The following is a 27,687-nucleotide window of genomic DNA, read 5'->3' on the forward strand; positions in this document are numbered from 1 at the left end:
TTGGCAATAATGCTAATAACAATTTTCCTCTTTTGTCCGAATTTTTACCTTTAGGGAATTTTGGGATAGACATTTCCAATGTTTCTTCTTTACATAGGTTTGCCCATCTTCCAATTTCAATGTTTGAGATTTTTCCATTCAGATCTCCCATGATTAGATATGGCATATATGATCGATCTATTATCTGAAAGATTGCTTCCATGATATCCTCAAATAGGACATCTTGGTTAGTGCCAGGTGGGGCATATATATTAAAGAGCAGAATTGCCTTTTGGAGAGCTGTAATGTGTGTTTTCAGCGACACTTTAATACACTGAAAGTTTTCGGAATTGGTCTCGACAATCTCTTGGGCCCATAAATATTCCTCGCTTAACAGGATTGCCAATCCACCCCTTGCATGGCCCCGTTTAGTTTCTTTTGCAGGAATATCATAAACGTAATAGCCTTTTTGGCAGAAAGTTTTTGTTGCCTAAGTTTCCTGTAAAATCAGGATATCAGGTTGATTTTTGGTTGCTTCGATCATTTTATTAGTTGTTTTTCCAGCCATATTCCATGAAGTGATCTCCAAGCCATTGTTAAACGGTATGTTGTTGATGGTTAATGATTATTTTACTGTTTAACGTCTCAGAGATCCAAGCCCAAGACTTTGTGGTTTTTTTAACCTCCTTTTCTTCTAAGTCTTGGCTCCAGACTACCCTTTCACCATTATTCACATGAATTTTTAGGGTGTCATTTCCTAAACGGTTTAATCCCGAATCTTCTGAAATAGTAGTGTTTTTGAACTGATATTTGTTTTGCATGTCAGGATTTAGTCCTGAAGGGCCATTGTACCTTTTGTTAGATTTGTTTTCCTTTAGTTCAGGTCTTTCAATTACATCATAGCCACATTTGTATATTATCTCCATTTCTCTAAGAATAATCCCAGGTAGTACTGGTGACCAGAATGATACCATCGCTATTTTGCTGTTTTCTTTTTTGGGAAAGATCACCAGGTCTATTTCTTTACTAGTCAGAGATTGTAGAGGCAGTATTTGTTGGAGAAGATTGATTATTCTTCCTCGATTGAGTGGCACATTATCGATAGGGAAGAGTTCTTCAAATAATAGGTATTTTGATGATGTTCCTTCCCCACATAAAGGTATCTTATCGTCATCTTCTCCTGCTCCTTTAATTCTCTGCCCTATTTTTGAGAATAGCGTGGCCGGGAAATATTCATCAGCTCTTGGATTCAATGATTTTTCATTCTGTATGATTTTTCTGTCACTGGTTGCCTCTATTGTGGTAGTATTAGGGATTGTAGGGATTGTAATGTCGTGTTGTCCCTTTCAGATTTTTAGAGGAGTGTTTGGTTTTTGAAATTTGAGTTTACGCGCTTTCTTTTTATTAATTCTTCTTTGCGGCTTTCTTCTCCTTTTTTCCCCCCTTCTTCCTGGGTTTCTTTTATTTTAGAAATCTTCTCTCCTTGATCTTCATCAAGTGTATATTTAGTGATGTTTTCCTGATCGTCCTTGTCACACCCGGTTTTATGTAAATCTGTTTTTTTGTTGGGGATCGAAAAAATGGAGTACTGTTTGAGAGTATTTGATGGTTCTTCTCTGAAGAGTTTCTTCAGGGAATATATGGTGGAGTCCTTGTGATTTTTCCGAGTTTCCTTTATTTGTCTTTCTAGTATTACTATTTCTGATGTTTGTGTACTAATATCACATTTTGTTTGAATCTGTATGTTTTTAGTGATGTTTGTTGTGTTACTGTTTTGGTCTTGCATCGCATCAGAAGTTTGTTGTTTTTTCATTACTTCAACAGATTCTTTTTTTTCTTTTTTCCTCTACTAGAAATTTGAGTAAACCAATTTGTACATCTAGGGTTTGATCCGAATTTTCAAGAATGTGTCCTAAGAAAGTAAGGACCGATTCCAAAATTTCCTGCAGAGAGAAAAGTGCCTTTGACATTGATGTTACAGAATTTGTAGAATTAATATTAAGAATGAAAGGGTCTGGAGACAATTCTAGTGCTGGATCATGTTCTAATGATTTTTTCAGAGAGTTAGTAAATAACTTGTCTGGGCTTGACTGTAGTTCTGGTTTATTATCCACTGACTTCATGCTGTTCCCATGAGGATCCTCATTGCGGTCTGGGCTACCTGAACGTTTTATTGGAGTTAAAGATGTTGAATGTAACAACTCATGAACCGGGGTTTGTCGATCCTGTGGTGATAAAATTATCTTTTGATTACGTTTAAGATCTAATTCGCTTAAGTTTTGAGTGGATTGATGGATCAAAGAAGAGAGCTGTTTTTCCTCCATAGTTTCCAAAGGGTCAAGGTTTTTTCCTACTTCCAGGACATAAGTGAGTGATTGTCTTTTTGGTGATAAGGCAGAAAAATAATTGCTTATTGCCGGAGTCCTAGTTATCCGGCCGTGTTTTACTGCTTTGTCAGAGGATTTCCTGACTGCTTCCTCGGTGCCCATTCGCTTCAAAAATATTGTGCGAGATCTTAGCTTTTTTAATGCCATTATACTTTCCTGGGGTAGACCTGATGGGTATGAGTGGTAACTCCTTCTCCAATGATATATGTGAGAATTTTTTGGATTCTTCTTGAGGTTTAGGTACGGATTTCACACGTATCGGTGACTGCTCCAATCCCCTTCACCTCTGCCTTAGTCTCAGTATCTCAGGTGTTACACTCGCCACCCTACCATACAGATATATTACTTGACACCAAAATGACAAGTACCGAAGGGTCAGAGATAGGGATGTAAATGGGGGGGCCCGTCCCGTCCTTGTACGTCCCCGGACGGCCACAGACGGCCCGCACTTTGCCCGGGCTTCGCCCGGCATCCCGCTCGCGTCCCGCAAGACGGGGGTGACGCTGTATTTCAGCGCCTCCTGGCGCGCAAATGTCGCTGCGTGTGCCGCTTGGAATGCTGGGTCTTGTGGTTTTTCGCCCTCAGACCGCGCTCCACTCGGCGGCCAAACTCCAAGTTGACAGAGGAGTCGGGCGGCGGGAGGCGGGAGGGCTGGCACCCAGATTCTGCTGTTCCTGGTCGGCTGATGGACAGCGGATATCCAAAGAAGTTTCAGGCAAGAAGGGTTGTTTTCTAACAAAGAGTTCCCCCTCTCGACCGGGGTGACGCTGTATTTCAGCGCCTCCTGGCGCGCAAATGTCGCGGCGTGTGCCGCTTGGAGTGCTGGGTCTTGTGGTTTTTCGCCCTCAGACCGCGCTCCACTCGGTGGCCAAACTCCAAGTTGACAGAGGAGTCGGGCGGCGGGAGGCGGGAGGGCTGGCACCCAGATTCTGCTGTTCCTGGTCGGCTGATGGACAGCGGATATCCAAAGAAGTTTCAGGCAAGAAGGGTTGTTTTCTAACAAAGAGTTCCCCCTCTCGACCGGGGTGACGCTGTATTTCAGCGCCTCCTGGCGCGCAAATGTTGCGGCGTGTCAATGCTAGACAATATTGAATGAAGCACGATTGCAGCTGGCTGAAGCAGAATTGCATGCACTGCAAAGTTACAAGTGCAACTTTTCACTGCCACTGGGCTGACCGTCTGGTGCATAATATTACCTCTGCAAACAACCTAGTTAATCCGGAAATGTTAAAGCAAAATTGCACCAGTGCAATCTATGTCATCTGGAAATAAAGTGCACAACTGCACGGGGACCTATGCAATCTACATAACTGGCAATTAAGCTGCAAAACTGCACCAGCGCCTGTGCAGTCCATGCAATCAGATCATGAAGGTGCTACACGGCATCACCTGTGCACTTTACTCAATCCATAAATAATGGTATGTCATTTCTTCCACCCTGATCTGACAAGAAGCATGAACATTTCCACCATTATCATGTATTTAAAGCACTACTTGATTACAGTCTCTGCAAATTCATGTTTAGGCTCTGAAAACATGCTTTTTGGCAGTAAAGTGCCTTTTCCGGTCCCTTGTCTACACAGATAAACTGACATGATGCAAATCTTCAAAACTGAAAAAGAATACAAATTAAAAGTACTCAATTATACTCCCTATTCACAAAGCCTATGGGGAAGAAGCTGGAAATGTCCTCCCATAAGATTACACCAATATTATAAGCACCTTTTCAGCAATTTATGAAGGGTGGAAGACAGGACTATGCCAGGAAATCTCCGACACGTGGATTTTGTGATGTATTTCAATGCATAGCCTTTACATATGAAAAATGTCTGAGTTCCAGGTTGAAAATTGTGGATGCATACATGTGAGGCAAATGTGCTTTTGTACATGTATACGTTTTTCTTCATGTGGAATACATTTTCTTTGTGGAGAAACCCCTCTAAATTTGTAGTAAATACAGGTGTGGACCTAGGCCATTCACACTCTGGAAACATATTATGCCCTGTCTTTCGCAGGGGTAAACCTGTGTGGATTTCTAGAAGAGGAAACAACCTGAAAATGGTTTGCTAATACCCACCAGATTCGTATTTGTTTCCTATGTTTTAAGGATAACACACCTTACACCGTCCATAGTATTTCCTAACCTTCCAAATACAGGAATTCCTTGATTCGGGTGGAGTTTTTACTTTCCGAGGTGCATTTTGCAGACATTAATTGCCATACTTCCAGTTTGGGTACTTTCATTTTCGAGCTGCAGGATATATAGGAGTTTTTTAAAAAGGAAAAACTATTTTATAAAAACGAAGGAGTATTAAAGGATGTCTCCTACATGCACAGAGTTTGTAAATGTTAGTACAGCACCTGTTTTGAATATCTAGTTATTCCTCTGGTGCATCTTAGAAAATAATGTTATCCTTCTGTGACGCAAAATTTGAGTTTTCAAGTATTTGAGTTTTTGAAGCTCACCAAGTTGGCTGAAATGCAAAACTGCATAAGTTGCTCCACAACAAAACCGGACATGTTTTTCAACCCAGCTACCTGACACAAAGCGTTAGACTGAAGAGGCTGGGATTGTGCCTCAGCCCAGACATGTATTGTTAAATGTGACGTGTTCAATTTATCATTAGTTATGAAGTGAAAACGGATGAATACACATTCAATTTAGTTCGGCTGCTTTCTTCATTTATCACAGCCTTACATCATCCATCATCTTCCCCCTCCACACCCTTTTTTCTGATTTGAACAAATAACACATTTTCATAAATTTAATCTAATTAATCATAATTGTAAGGTGATGTTCCCTTAATGGAGTGAACATCAGGTTTTATAAAGTTTTCTTGCAATTTTAATAAAATGTGTGCCAGATAGGATCTGCGAATGTTCTGTGATGAGTTGAATCTCCTGTTCGCGCCGTCGGTACTGTTGATGCACCAATACTGAAAATTGCTCAACCATTTTGTACATCTTTATCTAACAACTGCTCCCATTAATTGGAAAGTGTTCATCACTCCTGGAGACAAGATACCATCTGTAGGCTAAAGAAAAAGTAATTTGAGATGGGGGGAGGGTACAGGAATTCTATTGAAGGTGTTATGGGAGTTTACTGTGTGAAGTTTTGAACGAGGAAAAGCTATGTGGGTACTTCAGTCTCACGTTAAATTGTTCAACTCACTTCGCAAGATTGTGTTGCAACAGAAAATAAGTACGTTTTGCAATTAGGAATGTAGGATTGGTATTCCAAAAATACGGAATACCACAAAATTGAAGGCTTAGTCCTATGTATTACATGTTATTACTCACTTTATTGAATTCTGATGCCTCTGTTAGCCATAATTCTATGTATGTGGACTGTCCACAAAGTAGAAGTCAACAGTCAGTACATAAATGCGCCTTTTCTTTTAGATCTGTTGTTATCCAAGACCTTCTGAATTTACTAAATTTCTATATATATAATATTAATTATTTATGGTTTTCAGCCATCCTTCTTCGTCCATTCGTATGTTGTTGTGTCATTCACATTTTTCTCTTGCCCACTACTGCATGGGGCAACGGGTCAGCCCACTTTAGTTATTGATTAACTTCACTATGGCAGCAGTCTGCTCTTTCACAAGGCGTTCCCTTCAGTGCCAGGGACCACTATGCAATATGTGCTTTTGGAGATCAAGTTCTACGCAAGTTTTTTTTTTGTTTTTTTATAATATTGGCAAAGGCCCAGCAGCCCCCTCAACAATAAAGTTTTGAAAATAGAGGACAAAACAAAACATGCATTGACAAAGCCAACATTAGGCATACAATGTCAAATCTGTATTGATGGCATTATGACACACGAGGGGCATGACTTGTACGCATTGAACTCACAGGATCATTCTTCACATTCCCAGAGCAGCATGCCTTTTTGTTTAATTTAGGCAGGCCTTTGGTAGAAACTCCTTTCTCTCCAGGGCACTATGATTTTTTTTTGTTCAAGCTAGGTTTTGCATACATATCCTACTAAAGGTCCCTGCTTGGTGGCATGTGTGTGAGCACTGGTATTTTCATCCATGCTTCTGTAGTGATAGGACAGACATTAAAATGATGGGTCAGATCAGCTGCTAATGTCGAGTGACAGGCAAGGGTGGCCATCAATCTGTAAATCTAACTGTTGCTTCAGGTTAAATGCCTTGATGAGAGGCCAGAGTACTTTGCATTTTTGTCATGTGTATCTATTGTAGCTAGATTTAAGTATTTCAAAACCTCTTTATTCTCCATGCGCCTTTTCTTTTCTCTCCCCCTCACTCATTTAAAACACTCCACTGGTCCCGGTCCATGAAATATAAATATATTTAAATTAAATAAATAATATAAATGAAATAAAATTCACTTATGTTCTGTAACAATATTTCTAGTGGATACACAATCTTCCCGCAGATTCCTCCCCTTAAGAATATCTCTATTAGGCATCAGGAAATATTTTCCCTAGCAATAATTCTTCAGCACCACAAGGTGGCACCATGAAACCTCTAGAAAGTCTCACCCACTGGGCATTACAACATGGGAGTGTGCTGGGCATCAATTGGCACACTGCCATGGAACTTTTATGGCACCCCACTGAGAAATGCAGAGAAGAACTAGGAGAGCATGAATACAATAACAGCACATAACAAGTTTGTATATCTTGGAGTCTTAATATTTAGGGCCCTAACTCATTAGAGGAGAAGGGAAGGCGGAATCTGCAGATAAATTATGCACCCACCAGAAATCTCAATACCGAAAGTACATTTTTTTTTAATCTGATTGATATATCTTCTTTCAGAGTGCCTACCTTAAGAATTAATCCCAAAGCGATACCTACCTAGGTGCTAGGACTGAGTAGTGCAAATTAAACAGATACATTATTCACTCCAGTCCTGCCAAGTGCCTGTGCCTGTGTGCCTTAGCTGTGAGGAAGCAATGTTTGGCAACAGTGGGGAGGAATGGTTACAGGTCATCCAGGCAGATTTCAGCCACTGGATCATCTCTGGAGAGAGACATTCAAAGGAGCCATGGCCCTAGTTTGTTGGGCACAAATGCTCTCTGGAAGGTGTTTCATAGCCTAGACATAACATGTATTGATACAGAGGATGATCCAATGAGAAACAGTACTTTTGGTCACTGCCTTGCCCTTCTTTGCTCCAGAAAAACCCAATAAGCACTAATAATTCACTCTGTCCTTTCAAGTGTGATCAATGTAATATGACATGCACATCTGGGATTCAATCTATGTAACCTTTCCTCCTCTTTGGTGGGATGAATAGAAGGGAAGAAGGATGGAGGGACAATAGTGAGACCAGATGTGTCTTGCGGTTCCTACAAATATAGCAGAACTGTGTATTATAATTAGCAATCGGCAACCTGAGCAAAAACACTGAAGTAAAGAACATATAAAGTCCAAACCTCAGTCCTTAGTGATTTCTTCTTGCTTTTATTCTGAGATCTTTAATCATACATCCATATTTCAATCTTCATAACAACTGTCCAAGCCACAAGGCATGCCAATACGTGTTTCGTCTATAAGGCTGTAAGCCATAGACTTCATCAGGGCACTTAAAAAACTCGTATTAGCTACACACCATAGGATACACGAGGAATACTTTCCTCCCTCAAATTTTAGGAATAAGGAAATATGGATTATTGTGACCTCATTTTATTACTTTATGACTACCTCCTAAAGACATTCTTGTCATTTCTGCCATCTTAGCGACCTTGGTCCCTACCTCCGGTCCTGCAGGTGTCTAGCTGGATGACCTTCCAATCGATTGTCTATCTTCTCCACGGATCTACTCATCGTTTGTGAATGATGCTGATGCCCCTGATCCTCTCACTCATCCCCCCCTTCCCTATCACTTCCCTCCCTCACTCTCTTTCTACCTCCCCTATTCCTTTGCTCTCTCCCTTTAATTTCTCTCCCCTTGCCTGCTTTTTTCCATATGTCTGAGCCATGCTCCTGTAACTCATAAATATATATATGTAAATATTTAATTTATAATTGTCCAAGCCTAATTGCTGTTAAAATGTAATCCTAAGTGAATTTACTATTTGTATATATAGAACTCTAACCACTAGTATATGTAGTAGGCCATTGTACTCACTAACATTCCTATGTGATTTTAGAGTTGTTCCGTTTGTATCTCTTCCTAAAGTAACTTCACAACTGGTATATTTGCAAAAAAAATTCTGTGTGTATCTCGTTTGTAACTCATGTCATCCAAAGTCCTTATGTAACGCAACTGGTTCTTTTGTAAAGCGCTCTGACACCTTCGGGTAATGTACGCGCTATATAAAATCACATTAAACATTGAATATTGTAGAATTTCTAGCTAGAGGTGAATACTGCTGGAGTCTGTAGAGATGGGTAGTTAAGGTCAGTGCCCTTTAATTTACCTTCTATTTCTAAAGAGAATAAATCTTATTTTCTGAATGTTGCTAGCCATCTTTAAGTGCCCAATGAATAAATTGTAAATGCCTCTTGCAAACATTAGGCCTTGTGGAGGTCTAAGGACACTACACATTCAGGATTGGAAAGACATGGCTCAAAGCCACCTTCTCGCACTTGTCCTGCTGAATTATCAAGTTCAGAAAGAGAACATCCAGGATGTGACCCAGACCTCCGGCTAGAGGATTAAGGAACAAAAGAGAAGAATCCAATTCCCCTTTCTTCAAGAGGAAAACATCTGTGGACCATTTTGTTAGCAGGGCAAGCACTACCAATATCAAAGTTGAAGCATGTGCCAGAGAGGCCATCCTGGTGGAAGAGAGGGAGAGGAAAGGTAGTGTTTAGCTCTAGGTATTAGCTGGATGATGCAGTGATCCACAATGATTGGCTCCCAATTGGTGGAGAAATAGGAGCCCCCCCCCACACTGGAAGACGGTGGTGTAACAGGAAACATCAGTCACATTTTGAGGTTGTTGAGCCGGAAGAAGGTAGTGAGGATGGAATCTGCTGCTGCTGATCCACCATGAAACCAGAAAGAAACAGTATATTTGTTGAGGTAGCTGGATCACCTGAAAAGGTTGTCCCTGCTGGGACATCATTGCCCTGGAATATCCTCAGAATTCCCTGTACTGTTAGTGAAACTGTCTCTTCAAGGAGGTTAAGCCGAGCAAGCAAGCCACCGCTCTGCTGCTATTGAAACATTCCAGGGAGGAGCACACCTTCTTTCTGAACAGCTGCTTTCCACCGAAGGAAATGTCCATAAGGGGTGCCTGTAAATCTCATGAGAAAGGAGGTGAATGCATCCAGGGCTTACAACATACTGTGACAGCAGTGTTCATGTTGTCAGCAGAATCCAGGATACACATTTGGATCTGCCTCAAAACATCCAAGCCATCAATGGCCAGATCAAAAGCAAACTACCTCATATGTTCTGGGAGGCTGATAACTTTTCTAAATCCCACAGAGAGTGGATATAGTCAGCCAGAAGGCATGTTGCGATCACCGTTGAATGTGTGAGGTCCCTATAGCAGAGGTGTTCTTTCCCATAAGGTAAATTATTTTAGGAAGTAGCTGAAGAAGCCATGTGACAGGCACTTGGGTTTAGACATCAAAAGGAAGCTTGGAACATAAGTGTTTCTAGTGACAGATGTGATAACAAGCTTTTCAAGTCACCCGGAGAAGGTCTGTGTCATATGGCTGTTTGTCTATGTGCCATTGATCATGAAAAGGGTATTGTAAAAGCAGCCAGCTGTAGCTCAAGAAACGACTCCTTAAAATAGACCAAAGGCTCACTCATGGTAGAGGGAAGTTGCAATATTTTAAAATGTTCAAGCCTTTTTGTGCCACTGTGGTGTACAAAAACAGTTCTTCTGAGTAGGGAAGGGTAGGGGATATCCCTTCCTGGTGAGGTATCTTGGATATATGCATTTTATAAGTCAAGATAAAGGTGAGCATCTGAATTATAAGGACAAAGGAGGTTGTAAACCTCTGAATCATCATTTCTTGAAAAGCCATAATCTTTATCAGGCAAGGCCATGGCATGTGAGTTGGATTCAAGCAATTCACCATTAAGGAAAACATCTGGGCCCTAATAAAAATGTTGTGCCAATGGCTCATTATCAAAACACACTCTGACCTTCACCTTCCATACCTAGATTATTTCATCACAGACTTTCAACGTTTCAAGGGTAACAAAGATAAGGCCTGTGGGAAGCACCAAAAGAGAATACAGAGGCATCGGCATGGACAGCACCAGATGATTAATGGTTAGCACCCTTGGCTGAGATTTGCTCATCGGCGCAGAGGCTGGAGCCTGATGAGCCAAAAAGTTGAGAGCAGTCATCAAATCCATAGGATCAAGTTTACCCTTGGTAGTGGCCTAGAGGGAGCCTAATCCATCTTAAGCAAATTCAAATTGGCCAGATGGAAGGCCTTAACATGCACTGCATCAGCAGGTGGATCAGGAAACTTAGTTGAAATCTTTTTCAGCTTTGCGATTGGCTCTGATGATGAAGAAGAGCTTGGCATTAGAGAACACACTGTGAATCCAAAATTTGTCCGAAGCTAGGCATTTTCCCTAATGAAAAAGATGTCTCATTTCTTTGGCACTTTTAGAGTTTATTGTGGTAATATCTCTTGAGGGCATAAACCCTGTCCCTGTCAGAAGACTTACCTGGAGGAGTTGGGGAAAACTTTGGTGTGTCCCTTTATGCCTTGGACATTAACAATTTGAACTCCCACTCCCTGATAGCCCTCATGTACATCAGGTGTCACATACTGCAGAGTTATGATCAAACTCCAGACACCATATGCAGATGTCATGTCGGTCCAATGAAAAAAATCTTCTTACGACACCAATGACTCAGTTTGAATCCTGAAATTTGTACAGGAGAAATTTGACCTACTTACTTGTCCATTGCAGCCTGATAATGTGCCATGTCAACTTGGCATTTAACCCCCCTTGCCAATCCTTCAATCTCCTTTTATTATATATGTCACGCCTACGGTAAGCCCTAGGTAGTTCATGATGCAGGGTGCTCTGTAATTAAGAGGTTGGACACGTAGTATCACGTTTTACATGTCTTGGTAGTGAAAAACTACTGTGAGGCCTACCCCTCCCATAGGATAACATTGGGGATTACTTACTGCATTTAATAACTGTGGTTTCTAATTTGGAGACGTTCTATATGCCATGTTTGGTACCTTTGAAATTGTAATGAAAAACCTTCTTTAATGGTAAAGTCTGATTTTTCATTACAATTTTGAAAATGCCACTTTTAGAACAGTGGAATTATCCTGTTTTAAGTCTTTTGTCCCTGCAGCCTGTCTTGGGTCATATGACTTGGTTTAGCTGGCAGACTTTGTAGGAAGGTGGATATCTGACTATGGTTACCCCCAAACTGTTTGCCTGGTGTTTAGCTGGTTTTTGACATAGTTGGCCTGGGATCCTGCTATTCAGGGCCCCAGGCTGATCGCTCTCCCCTTAAAATGGACTCCATGTACCTTAGGTGCATTACAAATTGGAACTGGTTCACCTTATTGGCCCCTGTAACAGTGTACCCTAGGTACCCAGGGCATAGGTGTTTCCAAGGCAGCATGTATTGTGCCACCCCTGGCCTGGCCTCCATATTTGACACAACTGGCTGATCACTCAGCTGGGGTAAGTTGGTGTAATCGCCTCTTACTTAGATATAGTATCCCTATATCTAACCTTAACTGGACACATATGTTCCTATCAGCCACTCCTATGGAAGGCCTCATCAATCCTGGAGGCAGAGTGCTTGGAAATATGTGAGATGGTGCTCTAGCATGAGCTGAGCCTGTCTGCAGCTGTCGGGAACCACTCCCTTAGCTGTTCTGGGATATTGCCATACCATATACTCTTAAGTGCATTATAATCCTCGTGGTTATATTCTAACTTTGGTTTGGCTTTATCAAAACATGTCGAGTAAGGTGTCATACGATTTGGAATACTATCCCCTCGACAGTTCTGTCGACGGGGATAGCATTCCACCCTTCTAGAGGGACACGACATGTGTGTAGCCTTAACCCCGGTTAAAGTTAACCAGAGCCTCAGCATCACAAAATGGATGCTGCCACCACAGACACAAGCCTGACCTCCTGCTGCTGGGAGTCCTTCCAGCGAGGGAGGCTTGGACAAAGGATTTCCTGCCTTGGGAGGTGCGAGCACCACCCCAGACACGATTTTGTGTATTGGGTAGGACAGGGCTGAATAGATTGAGACATGCCCGGGGCACACAAGGTGTCCCCGTGCATAAGCCAGTCCATACCGGTCCTGGGAATTTCCAGACCCAGGCCTGGCGAGGAGCTGGACAAAGGAAAGGGGGTGTAACCGCCCCCCTTCCTGGTCCCACCCAGAGGAGGGACCTAGCAGGTGATCCACCCGAATGTCTGACAAAATATCGAAATCCACAATATCGATGTACAAAATTATCGGAACAAATATATCGAAATCAAAAATATCGGCTTCCTATACTTAACTACATATATACACAAATATCGATTTTTTAATATCGATATACAAAAACATTGTTTACTGTGATATCGACTACATTAATATCGGAATACAAAAATATCGCTTTCTACAAAAAATAATTACATTACCTATAATATCGACTTCAAAAATATCGTGCACATAAATATCGGATTATAAACTATATCGACTTTTTATAAGCATCTGTTAACATAATTAATTAATGTTTTATATGTTTTCACATCAAAATAAACATACAATACTTTCATTAATACTATAGACACACTATTAATTCATCAAATATTTCCTATTGGTATAATTATATCACCTACACATATAAAAATATTCTATGCTAGTTTGTATACTTTTAGAATTATTTTTGGTTTTTCACTTCTAATACAAAGTAATCACAACTGAAATTCAAATATACTAACTAACCAATCACAACCCTAATTTTTTAAATGAACCAATAGAAAAGTAATTACTACTGACACTCCCCTATATAAGCAATGAAAATGTAAGCACAAACTACTTGCCAAAAGTCACTGAAGGAGATTCATCTCTATCCGAATTGCTGCACAACAACTAGAAGAACCAGACTATCAACCTACTATTACATCTTCTAAGTAAGTAAATAAAATAGAAACTGCATTATTTGCTAATACTACTTACTTACCTGCTAAATACCCAGTTCCCCTTTGCTATTCATACTACTTAACATGCTAAATAATGATATAAAAATATTTTTTTTAGATACTACCACTACTGAATATTCTACTTAAAATAACTGTGAACAAAGCATAGGAATACAGATTCTAAAAACTATGTAAGTAATTTCACATTGTTTCATTATGTGCACATAAATCTAAACACACAGAAATAATGACTTTTGCACACCATATTTCTATTTTTCTGTAGATTCTACTACTAAAAACTGCACTACTACTGAACTAACAACATCAGTACTATTTCTACAATACTTTTTACTAAGTAAGTAAATAAAATAGAAACTGCTTTATTTGCTACTACTACTTAATTACCTGCTAAATACCCAGTACCCCTTTGCTATTCATAGTACTTAACATGCTGAATAATTATATACAACTATTTTTTTAAGATACTACGACTACTGAATATTCTACTCAAAATAACTGTGAACAAAGCATAGCAATACAGATTCTAAAAACTATGTAAGTAATTTCACATTGTTTCATTATGTGCACATAAATCTAAACACACAGAAATAATCAGTTGTGCACCACATATTTCTTTTTTTCTGTAGATTCTACTACTGAAAACTGCACTACTACTGAACTAAGGACATCAGTACTATTTCTACAATACTTTATCCTAAGTAAGTACATAAAATAGAAACTGCATTATTTGCTACTACTACTTATTTACCTGCTAAATACCCAGTGCCCCTTTGGTATTCATACTACTTAACATGCTAAATAATTATATAAAACTATTTTTTTAGATACTACGACTACTGAATATTCTACTCAAACTAACTGTGAACAAAGCATAGGAATACATATTCTAAAAACTATGTAAGTAATTTCACATTGTTTCATTATGTGCACATAAATCTAAACATACAGAAATAATCAGTTGTGCCCCACATATTTCTTTTTTTCTGTAGATTCTACTACTGAAAACTGCACTACTAATGAACTAAGGACATCAGTACTATTTCTAGAATACATTTTACTGAATAAGTATTATGCAACTGAAATAAATGTGGAAAAACTATACCAACATTTATAACTGTTCTAATTTTTTTCTATTATATATTGTTTATTTACAGAGCAAACACAGCGAATAGATATACAGACATAATATAGAACTCCACATTCTAAATAATACTGATACTAATCACAAAGTAAGTATATTAAAGAACATAATTACCAGATAATGTATTAAAAAACGTACCAACATGGTGATTATTCTAACACATATGTTCCTTATTTTTTTAAGATAACACTACAAACTACTCTCCAGAAGCTGAAGAAACAATTATACTGCGAAATACCAACCTAAACAAATATGTAAGTATCTTCACAATGTGAATAATGAAGAGACACTTTTGTAGTAGAAATGAGCTCTAACATTGCAAATGTACCTAAACATTAATTAATAATATACTACTTTCCTGTTTCTCATAACAGCTACAACAACATCACAACCATTTATCCCCAACTAAAGAAGCAAGGAACTCCTAAGTTTTGCTGTAAATTCTAAAACACGTAAGTATAAACATTCCTACTTATCACTAACATAGATTATTTATCACATTTAATTTGACATTAACTATTATATATATATTTTATAGATATACAAAGTACAAAATGACCGAAGGAGCCGAATTTGTGACCAGCCAAAAAGGAAAACTATTACTATGCTACATGGGTTACACATATACACAAGAAAAGCAATATGGCATGAAAGTTAATTGGAAATGTTGTAAATATTATTCGAACAAGTGCTATGGACAAGCAACAACTAGAGAAGCTACAGTACTGTATACTAGGGAACACAATCATCCACCTAATGTTACTGAAATAGAAGTTAGAACAGCTTTGGAAAATATAAAAGAAGCTAGTACAGGTTCCCAAAAGCAAACAAATGTCATTTTAAAAGAAGCCATTCCTAAAATCCCAAAAACAGCCACAACCCAAATGCCAAATATCCTGTCCTTAAAAAGAACTATAGCACGAACTAAAAAAGCTACAACTGCTACAACACCATCTCCCAGAACATATCAGGATATAAATTTAACTGCAAACCAAATAATAACTTTAAATAAACAACCATTTATAGTTTATGACAATGAAAACAATGACAAAAGGCTTATAATTTTTGGTACCAATATGAATTTAGTTAAACTGCAGCAAAGCCAATATTGGATGATGGATGGAACATTTAACATCTGTCCCAAACCATTTTTCCAATTATACACAATACATGGCCTCTACCACAACTGCAACATCCCTTTGCTATATGCACTCTTGCCAAACAAAAATAATTCAACATATATGGAATTATTAAATATAATAAAACAAAAAAACGAATGATTTTTCTCCAGAAAAAATCATTCTTGATTTTGAGCATGCAATGCTCTCAACTATTCTAAAAATCCACCCCCATACCTGCATTCAAGGCTGCTATTATCATTTCAACCAGTGTTTATGGAGACACCTTCAAAAAACTACCCTAAGTGTCGAATATGCTACAAATTCATCATTTGCTTTCCAAATCAAAAAGCTCATTGCACTTGCCTATGTCCCTGTAACAGATGTAGCTGAACATTACAACATTATTATAGACAGTCCATTCTACAAACAAAATGAAGCTAGATTAAGTCCTTTTCTCGATTACTTTGAAGACACCTGGGTAGGCAGACTCCACAGATCTGGCCACAGACGAAATCCAAAATTCCTCATACCCTGGTGGAACGTGTACAATAGTACCCTTAACGGAGAATCAAAAACTAACAATGCAGTGGAAGGTTGGCACAATGCATTTGTACAATCAACTGGCAGAACCAAACCTACTCTAGAAAATGTCATTAAATGCCTACAGAAAGAACAGAGCTATCAAGAATTTAGAATGGACCAATCTGTAACAGAACTTGTCCCAAAAACATCCAAGCAAAATAAACAAATGCACAAGTACCTGGAAGAGCAAGTAAAACTTTACCCTAATACAAAAGGCATAGAATACCTAAACATCATAGCCAAAACACTACTGTAAATAATTCTCAAACTGTTATAAAGCACTAAAAGTATCACCTAAGTATGCAAAAATATGTACCGTGAGCTTCTAAAGTATTTAATGTATGCACTATATAAAGATATTATTATAATATATGCACACATTAAAACTAAATAACAAGTAAAAAACAATTCCATAATAAATATGACATTACCCACCCACACAAAAATAGAAAGCAATGACTTACCAATTATGTTGTCAATCCAATAACGTCCTTGTCCACCAAAGTAATCCATGTAGTGCAAAATTAACCCAAAAAAAATGTAAAAATACAACAGTTCCAAAAATAAGAAATCCACGTGGTCCTGAGCCATCGAATAACCATAAAAAACCAGAAAAATTAGAAAAATAGAAAGAATCGCTCCTGGAAACCCGAAAAATGTAAAGAAGTGTTTGTAAATCAGTGTTGAATTAAACAAACAAACACTTCCTTGAAAAAAAAACGGAACTTCCGACGTAGCGTACACCTATGACAAAAACATAGAAAATAGATATTCCCACCCACATTAATTAGCTAGTAATTAGATACCAACATATTAACATTGATGATTTAACTTTTAGATATACCCTAAAAGACTTAAATTCACTCTATAAATAAATAGTTAACTAACTAACACTACGTGTAGATACCATAACTAAATACCTGTTTTCAAAATCTAAAACATAACTCCCTCACATTCAACAACACTAAATATAAGGTCACTAGTCTAAAAACATCATAAAAATACACATAAAACATATAAAATCAACCTTACCTGAAGCGACGTGAAGTGTCTCCCAACCGCGATCAGCCCTTCTTCCAAATAACCCAAAACGACCTAACCCGGTTACAAAATAAAGCACCCAAATGCAATAAAATAGTCCCAAGTTTAAAATATAATATCTATACGTAACAAAATAGAGAAAAAAAGTATGTTTATATTATTGTTAAAAAATATTTTCTTTAAATCTATATTGATTTCATTAACAAATATGTACATAAATGTAATAATTAAATATTATGAAAACAATAATGTTTATGTTAACAATGTATAGAAATATAACTACATTGTCACAAAATAAAATAATGTACAAAAGTGTTAAAAATGTGTGACTTATATTATAAATATTTGATCTTCACAAATGAAGCTGAAAAAAGCTTAATTGTAAAATACTTGTGATATTTCTACATTTTTTTCTGAAATAACAATATGTGAAAGAGATAATAAAGAATGTTAATTTTTGTTAAAAAAGTTCACTAAATAATAATGCTTCTGTATAGTTGTTTATGATTGTGTTCATAAAAAATTGTTTTAAAAGCAAATGTAAATAAAAAATTAATTTGTATGAAGCAAAATATTATTTTTGAAACATAAATAAAAAAATGTTTCTACAATCATGTTGAACTATTTGTATCATTATCTTACTAGAAAGTAACAATCTTATTAATAATTTTTCACTGTATATTAAATGTGAGTATATGTTGGACTCTAATAATGTTATTATTCATATACCAAATCCAGTGTACATTAAATTACAGTAGGTGCTGCACACTAATTATATAATAATTAATATTCCTACTCCAGTCTACATTAAATTTTAATAGGTGCTGGACAGTAATTAATTATTAAATAATATTTCAACTGCAGTCTACAGTAAATTAGAGTTGGTGTAATGTTATATATTTGTAATTTCCTTTAATTGATTGAATGTAAATTAATTATATTTTTACCCTGTACAACTTTACACCAAAAACCCAAAACTGACCCTGAACCCTACAAATACCCCTTTACCCAAAAACAGAAAACTGACCCTGAACCCAAGAAATACCCCTTTACCCAAAAACTGAAAACTGACCCTGAACCCTAAAAATACCCCTTTACCTACAAACTTAAAACTGACCCTGAACCCAAGAAATACCCCTTTACCCAAAAACAGAAAACTGACCCTGAACCCTAAAAATACCCCTTTACCCAAAAACTGAAAACTGTCCCTGAACCCAACAAATACCCCTTTACCCAAAAACTGAAAACTGGCCCTGAACCCAACAAACATCCCTTTACCCAAAAACTGAAAACTGACCCTGAACCCCAGAAATACCCCTTTACCCAAAAACTGAAAACTGACCCTGAACCCCAGAAATACCCCTTTACCCAAAAAAAAGAAAACGGACCCTGAACCCAAAAAATACCCCTTTACCCAAAAACTGAAAACTGACCCTGAACCCAACAAATACCCCTTTACCCAAAAACTGAAAACTGACCCTGAACCCCAGAAATACCCCTTTACCCAAAAACAGAAAACTGACCCTGAACCCAAGAAATACCCCTTTACCCAAAAACTGAAAACTGACCCTGAACCCTAAAAATACCCCTTTACCTACAAACTTAAAACGGACCCTGAACCCAAGAAATACCCCTTTACCCAAAAACAGAAAACTGACCCTGAACCCTAAAAATACCCCTTTACCCAAAAACTGAAAACTGTCCCTGAACCCAACAAATACCCCTTTACCCAAAAACTGAAAACTGGCCCTGAACCCAACAAACATCCCTTTACCCAAAAACTGAAAACTGACCCTGAACCCCAGAAATACCCCTTTACCCAAAAACTGAAAACTGACCCTGAACCCCAGAAATACCCCTTTACCCAAAAAAAAGAAAACGGACCCTGAACCCAAAAAATACCCCTTTACCCAAAAACTGAAAACTGACCCTGAACCCAACAAATACCCCTTTACCCAAAAACTGAAAACTGACCCTGAACCCCAGAAATACCCCTTTACCCAAAAACTGAAAACTGACCCTGAACCCCAGAAATACCCCTTTACCCAAAAACAGAAAACTGACCCTGAACCCAAAAAATACCCCTTTACCCAAAAACAGAAAACTGACCCTGAACCCAACAAATACCCCTTTATCCAAAAAATGAAAACTGACCCTGAACCCAACAAATACCCCTTTACCCAAAAACTGAAAACTGACCCTGAACCCAAAAAATACCCCTTTACCCAAAAGCTGAAAACTGACTCTGAACCCAAAAAATACACCTTTACCCAAAAACTGAAAACTGACCCTGAACCCAACAAATACCCCTTTACCCAAAAACTGAAAACTGACCCTGAACCCAACAAATACCCCTTTACCCAAAAACTGAAAACTGACCCTGAACCCAACAAATACCCCTTTACCCAAAAACTGAAAACTGACCCTCAACCCTACAAATACCCCTTTACCCAAAAACTGAAAACTGACCCTGAACCCAACAAATACCCCTTTACCCAAAAACAGAAAACTGACCAAGAAACCTCAAATAAATCCTTTTCCCAAAATTAATTATTATTATTTAATTACCAATTAATGATTAATTAACAATAACGTTAATATATGAACTCATTAGCTGTAATTAAAGAATTTAAATTATTATTATTATTTTTCCCAATGTAATTAACACAAAAATAAAAAATATATTTAAAAAAAAATGCAACTAATTAATATAATTAACTAATTAATATTAATTAATTACCAATTAATTAGTAATTAATTATATGTACTATATGATCTTCATTAATTAACTAATTAATTTTAATTAATTACCAATTAGGTATAAATTAGAAATATTGACTAACATATATTAATTAATTATTATTAAATTACTTCCCACCCTTATCCCCTATAAACCCAATAACCCGCTCCTAGAACTAGATATCTATTATATAATATTTTTTTATATTAATTTTTTTTTAAAATTATTTTTAAAAATTTATTTTACATATTTTTATTATTTTAGGTTATTTTACATACTTTTTAAAACACTCCCCACCCTTATCCCCTATAAACCCAATTACCCGATCCTAAACCTAGATATGTTTTTAAAATAAATTTTTTTTTAACATTTTTTTTTTAAAGGAGACACCTTTTTAACAACATTTTATGTACAATTATTTTACTTTTTCCTATACTATTGATTGTTTCCATTACTACACGATATTTTGTATTGTCGATATTTTGTCAAACGATATTATTGTTTTCGATATTTTCATTTACTTACCTATTACGATATTTTTGTATCCGATATTTTTGCTTCCCTATATTTTTGACCTTCGATATTTTTTCATCGATATTTTGTCTTAACAATATTTTTTTTCTCGATATATTGTCTGATTACCGATCCACCCCTCAGATTGGGAATAAGAGTGGGAGTAGTGCCAGAGCACCTCAGATCATCCTGAATCAACTTTAAACGAAGAAGACGACTGGACTTCGACATTCTGCTGCATAGAAGACTGAAGAGAATCTCCCTTGTGGCCTAGGAGTGGCCACCCTGTGAACACAGGCACCAACCAGCAAATTGACGTCTGCTTTGCCGCCGCCTCCCACCGGAGCCTGAGCCCAGAGCCTGACAAGACCCAGACTCCCAGACTTCTCACAGCCCGATCCACAGTCCCTGCAAAGAAAGGACCCGTGGAGGCACCGAGAGACGTGGGACCGGACCTCTTGGAAGACACCCGAAAAGCTGACTGCGCAGCATCAGAGGCATCCTCGACAGTGTGCTTTGGGGACTGAGAACCCCCACCACCGAGCAGCCCTTGCACCGAAGATCAGCCCCCCAGCATCTCCACGATCTGCGTGGGGCCCTTTTGCATTGTGCCACTCGACGCGCCATCCCGGCCACTAGCCACGTGGTCAGCGGCCATCTTGGCGACGAAACCTACGAACTACACTGCGGGTCTGGTTGCTCCAGACTTGCCCTCACTCCTGTAAAAGGGAGCACCCGCTCTGATCTTGCTGGTCCGAGTGATAAGCCTTTTTTGATTCCTGCGTGGCTTGCATTTAGCCAAGGCCTGTTTGCTCCAATCAAGGTGCCGACACCGCCAACAGAGAGAAGCCTGCGTGGGACAGCTCGTGATTGACTCCTGGACGTCCTCGACCCCTCGTGTCCACGTGGCTGCAGAGAGAAGCTACATCTCATCGCCTGTTTGCACCCAACATCGCCTGGTTCCAATCTGGTTCCACAGTAGTCACTGGCTAGTGACTTTGAACATTGTCCCCTCTGCTTTCAAGTCTTCACAACTTCAGATCCACCCTTAGATCCACCGGAACTCCTCACACCGAGCCACCTGCAGCATCTTCAGCTCCAAGCACCATCGACTAGCGTGACGAAACCCGACACTACTTCGACCCTATGCACCCGTTTCCTGTGGGTAAGGTAACTCAGCAACGCCGGTGTTCCCACACTGGTACACACCTCTAGGGCCTGTGTCTTCAGCTTTCTAGGTCACTCAGAAGGTTTCGAACTAACTATCTTTATAACTTTTACGCACCATAGACATTGCATTGGTGAGTGTGTGCACTTTAAACACTGCACCCGAGTCCCGCGGGCCTTTCCCGACTTAGTCACTGCTAGTCCCGATCAGCTCCAGCGATTCCCAAGGCCCTAGGCCTGTTTCCTTTTCGATTGGTATCTCTTATACCACTTTCTTAGTATATGGTTTAGGTGGCCCCTAGGGCTCATCCATATTGTGCAACTTTTGTGTATTTTAAACTGTGTTTTGTTTAACGCTTGTGCTTCTGTGCTCATAAAGAGTTCAGGGGATATTTGTAGTTAATAAATATATATATTTTCAATATATATCTGTGTGGTGTCCTTTCATTTGGTATTCAAGGGGATTGTGTATGGTAATACAGCTGGCTTCACATGCCTTTCAGAGTTTAGCCTAAGACTGCTTTGTCCATGTTACCACTAGGATAACTGGTCTATAAGGTTGACTTACAACCAATCATCATAAGGGTTGCTTGGCATGGTACAAGGTGATCACTAGAACTAGTGAGCATCATATACCAGGCCAACTTCTCACAGACTTTGTGAATTCCTCTCAGACAGTCATACAATAGAGGGATTAGGTGTGCCTCAATGGGCCATCAACTGTCAGAATGAGGGAGCGGAGGGTTGTGTAGTTCCTACGAATCCCCAGGACCTGCGCGTTTTGGATGACCTAAACTGAGGGCTTGGTGTCCCGACCGCTTCCGGACAACCCCACAGTATATGTCAACCGTTAGACCAGCTAGCTCTACAGTGCCACTACTACCCCCCTGTATCTTGTGTAGGCAGTCTCTGGCAACCACTGAACATGACAACCCTGATTCCTCAGGTATCGTGGAAAACAGTTCATTATTTTTTGCTCAGTTAATCGTGCTCACTTACTCTCAGAATATACACAGGATGGCGATTAGGACGTTTCAATAGGTATTTATTGGGTCATTGTCAGTCTTGTGTAAAACATATTTGCTGCACCAATCAGGAGGCAGAAGCATACGAAAGAGATTGCTAGTACCAATATAGTAAATAGGAGATACATCTCTACCATTGTGCTAATAAGATTAACATAAGCAGTTCAGATGAAAACAGTAGCACTTGCATATTCCTAAAATGCGAGTCCTAAGTAATTTGCCTAAATGTACCTAGCCTAGAGCTGTATGTGTAGCATGTATATGCATATATGTATGTATGTAGCCAAGAAACCCCAAAGGAAGAGCCAGCCCCCTCACCTGATGGTTGAGAATGAAGGACTCCGTCTCTGCTTCAAGGATAACACCCTGCAAGGGATGTCAGACAGCTTTGAGTCAAAGATTCAGCATGCAGGACCCCGTGTCAGCCTGGAAGGAATTTTCCTCTAATTTGCAGGGGGGAATACGGGTCTTATATACTAGAGTGGTCACTCCAGGGTTTCTTCTAGAATCAATATGTTTTGAAAACAGTCACAACTGTTTTGTAAACAATCATGAATGTTTTCCCAAACAAATGCGATCAGGCACAGCTGGCTGTTAGCCAAGAATGAAAAAAAGTGGAGACCCTTTGATAGAATAATTATACCATGCCTGAGGACATGTTTATGTATGTCAGGTACAGGGATTATGATAGAATATGGAGAGCCTGGTGTCGAAGAGAAAGGAACAAGTACTAGGTAAAAGGTCACCTGTTTAGAATCGTTATTGTCATGTGGATGGGACAATATGTGTTAAATGGGTTTTACATGACAGGACTGTCCTAAAGGACATGACAGGAGCTGAGCAAATCCCCACCTACAACTGAATAGGCTGTGTCCCGTCTCCACACAAAAGGCTTAACGATCCTGTATTGTCAGGCAGAACCAAGTGGGAAACAATTAAGGGGAATTACACCCAAATCTTCAGTTTTATAGATTCCTCTTAATTTTATTTTCCATAGGTTCCATAAAAACAGCCAATACATTGTATTCAAAACATTTGAACTTCTTCAAGGCTGTAAACACATATACAAAAATATTCAATCAAACACTTGTCATAATAGAAGACAAAACATAGATAAATCATGTTTAAAAACACTACAAAAAGTGCTAAATACCATCATACCCTTCAACACCTTTAAAAACCTGCAATGACGCAGAAGGGAATCATGTGCTAATGGCCCTACTATGAGGAGGACCCCATATGATTGCCCATATGCTATGAAGCATGTGAACATACCCAGTTGTGAATCTAATACCTTAATGAAATCAAACATGATATACAGATGAAAGGATTTGTCACAAAAAAGCGAGATATCTAACACCAACACGCATCATGTGTGTAACATCACGGTAAAGAAAGGAGTATTTACCCAAAGGGGTTGTTTAGTTAATCTGATAGCCGACAGAATTCCCTCCCCCCATTTCAATATCAGTGGCATACCTTATGTAACATATCACTTTATGTCATGGTTCCAATTGTCACATGTCCTAATGCAATACATCAGTGTGACCCAGAAAGCTCATTTTTCCAGCCTTCCACATGTCATAATTCAATGCAGGTTTAATAATCCCCAGAAAGGGAAGGGGTATAATGTACCCCACAATGGCACCTGATAAAATAAAGAATAATACAAATTGTTAGTCTTCATACCATTAAAGGTGGGAAGGACATGCATCAGAAACCACTATTCCTGCCCCACAGCAATCAAGGTTTTCAATAACGTAAGATCTTAGCTAGGATCCAGTTCAATTTGAAAACAGTAAAATTAGCACTATCCAGTTCACAGACACATAATCCAGGGATCTGTGCCATGTCCAAACTGATGCTTGATAGATGGCCTGGTACCAGCACAAGGTGTCCCAATCCAAATGCCCAAACACGCCAAAAGAATTGCAATCAAATCATGGAATAGCAGCATCATATGCCACACAAAGCTACGCCATACAGTAATGGTATGGTGTGTATAATGAAACATACACATCCACAACAGAAGTAACCACCCCAAGTGACACCTTGATAACTAAGATTAGTTACACATCTGGTTTGTCACCATGCTCTCTTGCATCCCATATACATGTGTGATGTGATGAAAATGTATTACCAACTGCCCTGAACACACCACTTCAAGGGTAAAAGAAGGGCGCTATCACATTTACACAACATTAATTAAAAAAAACACAAATTACATAAGTAGGATGTTACACCTATACCTCCAGTAGCATACCCCAACTGGACTCCATACTGGCTGATATCAAAATAGAAAGCAGGAAACCTCCCTAGTCGTATTGTCAAATGTTACCTTGTATTAGTAATGGAGGAAACAAAAAAAGGGGATTATCCTTTGCCATACCGTACAATGATGCCATGAATCAAAAAAAGAAGGGGAGGAAAGCCCCCTTTGCCATATTAAGTAATGTTACTATGTATCACCATGTAGATACAGGCCTGACAATCGCAAGCTAAAAGGCATGTACACCACCTTGCCCATTTTTACAGGCTGTAGAACAATTATATAAAGACAATTATGAAGCCGTCTACTTTGATACAATGTTGCATCCTCCTGAACTGAGGTCACAGTCTGTGGAGAGTTAAACACTTCTGGGAAGCTGTGGCTAACTGTTACAATGCAATTTAGCTACTCCATAAACAGAGATCACAGTGTAGTAAATGAAACAAATTTGAAGCTGCATCTGTCTGCTTCAATACAATGTAGCTAATAGGCTGAAAAGAAAGTGTTGTGTCTCACTAAAGACAATAGAAGAAAATGCCCCGCCAGTTCGGTGCCTGTTTATTTCCTCCCCCCCCACTGCATGATTTCAATGGCATACACATGAGCATGTCCTCCGGGCTGAATGCAGCGACTGAACATACCCTAAACAGCGCAGAAATCTTAAGTCGATAATGTTGCTATCTACTGGACTGGCCCCACATAATACTAGTAAGTGATTCAGTGTTAAACGGAACATCGGTCCTATCCCAAATAAGCAATTCATTGTAGTGGCAGATGGCCACATTTCAGAGATTAATAAATAAGAAAAATGATTCAGTAAATCAAAAAAGGTAAAAATCATACGAATAAAGAGTGCAAACAACAACAAATGAAGGCAAATGAAGGCAATCAGCAAATTATTCCATAAGTCATCAACATCAAACATATATCACTAGAAACCTAACTAATCTTCAGAACAAGTTTTCTAGTTCATCAGCTGGCCGATTCATTTTTTCAAGATAAAGTTCTTCATAAAAAGATCTAGCTTCCTTCTTAATCAGGGATTTGATATTATTTCTGATTCTCTCCGTCCTAACTTTCCAAGCTAAGAGAGATCCACATTTCTCACCATATTCAAAGTTACGTAATTTACTTACTTCCCATTTATCTTTAAGTATTTTTTCGGTTCTTAATCTGAAATTTGTTTGTAAATCCAATAACTCCTTTTCCAATCTTAGAATATTAATTCGATCATTAGAAATGGCAGAAAGGAGCTGCTGTTCTTTTATTTTAATCGAACTAAGATCCTTAATGTCCATTTCTTTATTTAGCTTCCTATTAAGAGTCATTTGAGAGCCATATATTCCTCTTAAAAAAGATTTCAGTGCATCCCATACAATATGATCCGGAGCTGATTCATAATTGAACTAAAAAAACTCTGATAGATTTTCCTTGATTTTAATATTAAACTTGTCTATTTTGAGAAACTTACCACAGCTGAGCAATATAGAAATAGCTTTTTTGGCAAAGGAAATATTTGAAGGAGAGATCAGATCCCAACTGAGGAAGATGGCAAGAAATAAAGCTGCAGGTCCTGATGGACTCCCAGTAGAGATTTATAAGGATAACATCGAAGAAATTCTAATTCCACTTCAGAAATTATTCAATAAAATTTTTATTCAGGGAGAACAAATTCCGTCTTCTTGGTTAGATGCTACCATTTCACTAATTGCGAAACCGAATAAATATCCAGAAAAAATAGAGTCGTACTGGCCCATTTCACTCTTGAACTCTGATCTAAAAATTTATTCTGGAATTTTAGCAAGTAGACTGGCTAATGTTATAAAAACTATTATTCATCCTGACCAGAGGGGATTTATTCCTGGTCGACAATTGAACAAACTTACATTCCAAGTAATTGGTGCTATAGACTACGCAATTGAGAAGAAGAAGTCACTCGCTATTGTTGCAATAGATGCAGCCAAAGCCTTTGATCAAGTGAATTGGCTTTACCTATGGAAAGTGATGAAGAAATTCGGCTTCCCTGAGACTTATATCAATGGTGTTGAAACTTTATACAGGGGCCCGAGAGCTAGGATTTTAGTAAACAGGGGTTTGTCAGATTGGTTGAACATTTGCTGAGGAACAAGGCAAGGATGTCCTTTGTCTCCATTATTGCTTGATGTATATATTGAGCCTTTTGTTTGTTCCTTAAGACAAGATCCAATAATTACCTCGTTTAATATAGGAGAATTATCAATGAGGACAGCATTATATGCAGATGACCTTCTCCTTTATACTTCAAACCCAACGGAAGCAATTCCAAGACTATTTAAACTTGCTGAGGATTTTGTTTTTTTTTCAGGTTACAGTATTTATAGGGACAAAACTGACGTTATGTGTTGGAATAATCCAGTCCCTATCCCAGAAGCAAAGTTTAAGATGAGATATCTGGGTAATCAATTAGAAGAAATCCCCAAGACTAGCTGGGAAGTGGTGATAAAGGAGATTAAAAAACTTTTATTTAAGTGGAACTCCCTACCTTTAAACATTTACGGTAGAGTTAACTTAGTTAAAATGATCATCTTACCTAAGGTAACGTTTTTGTTTAATTCTATTCCTTTAGTATTTAATAAAAAAAG

The sequence above is a fragment of the Lissotriton vulgaris genome, chromosome 3_1, assembly GCF_964263255.1.
Source record: "Lissotriton vulgaris chromosome 3_1, aLisVul1.2, whole genome shotgun sequence".
Classification (NCBI taxonomy): Eukaryota; Metazoa; Chordata; class Amphibia; order Caudata; family Salamandridae; genus Lissotriton; species Lissotriton vulgaris.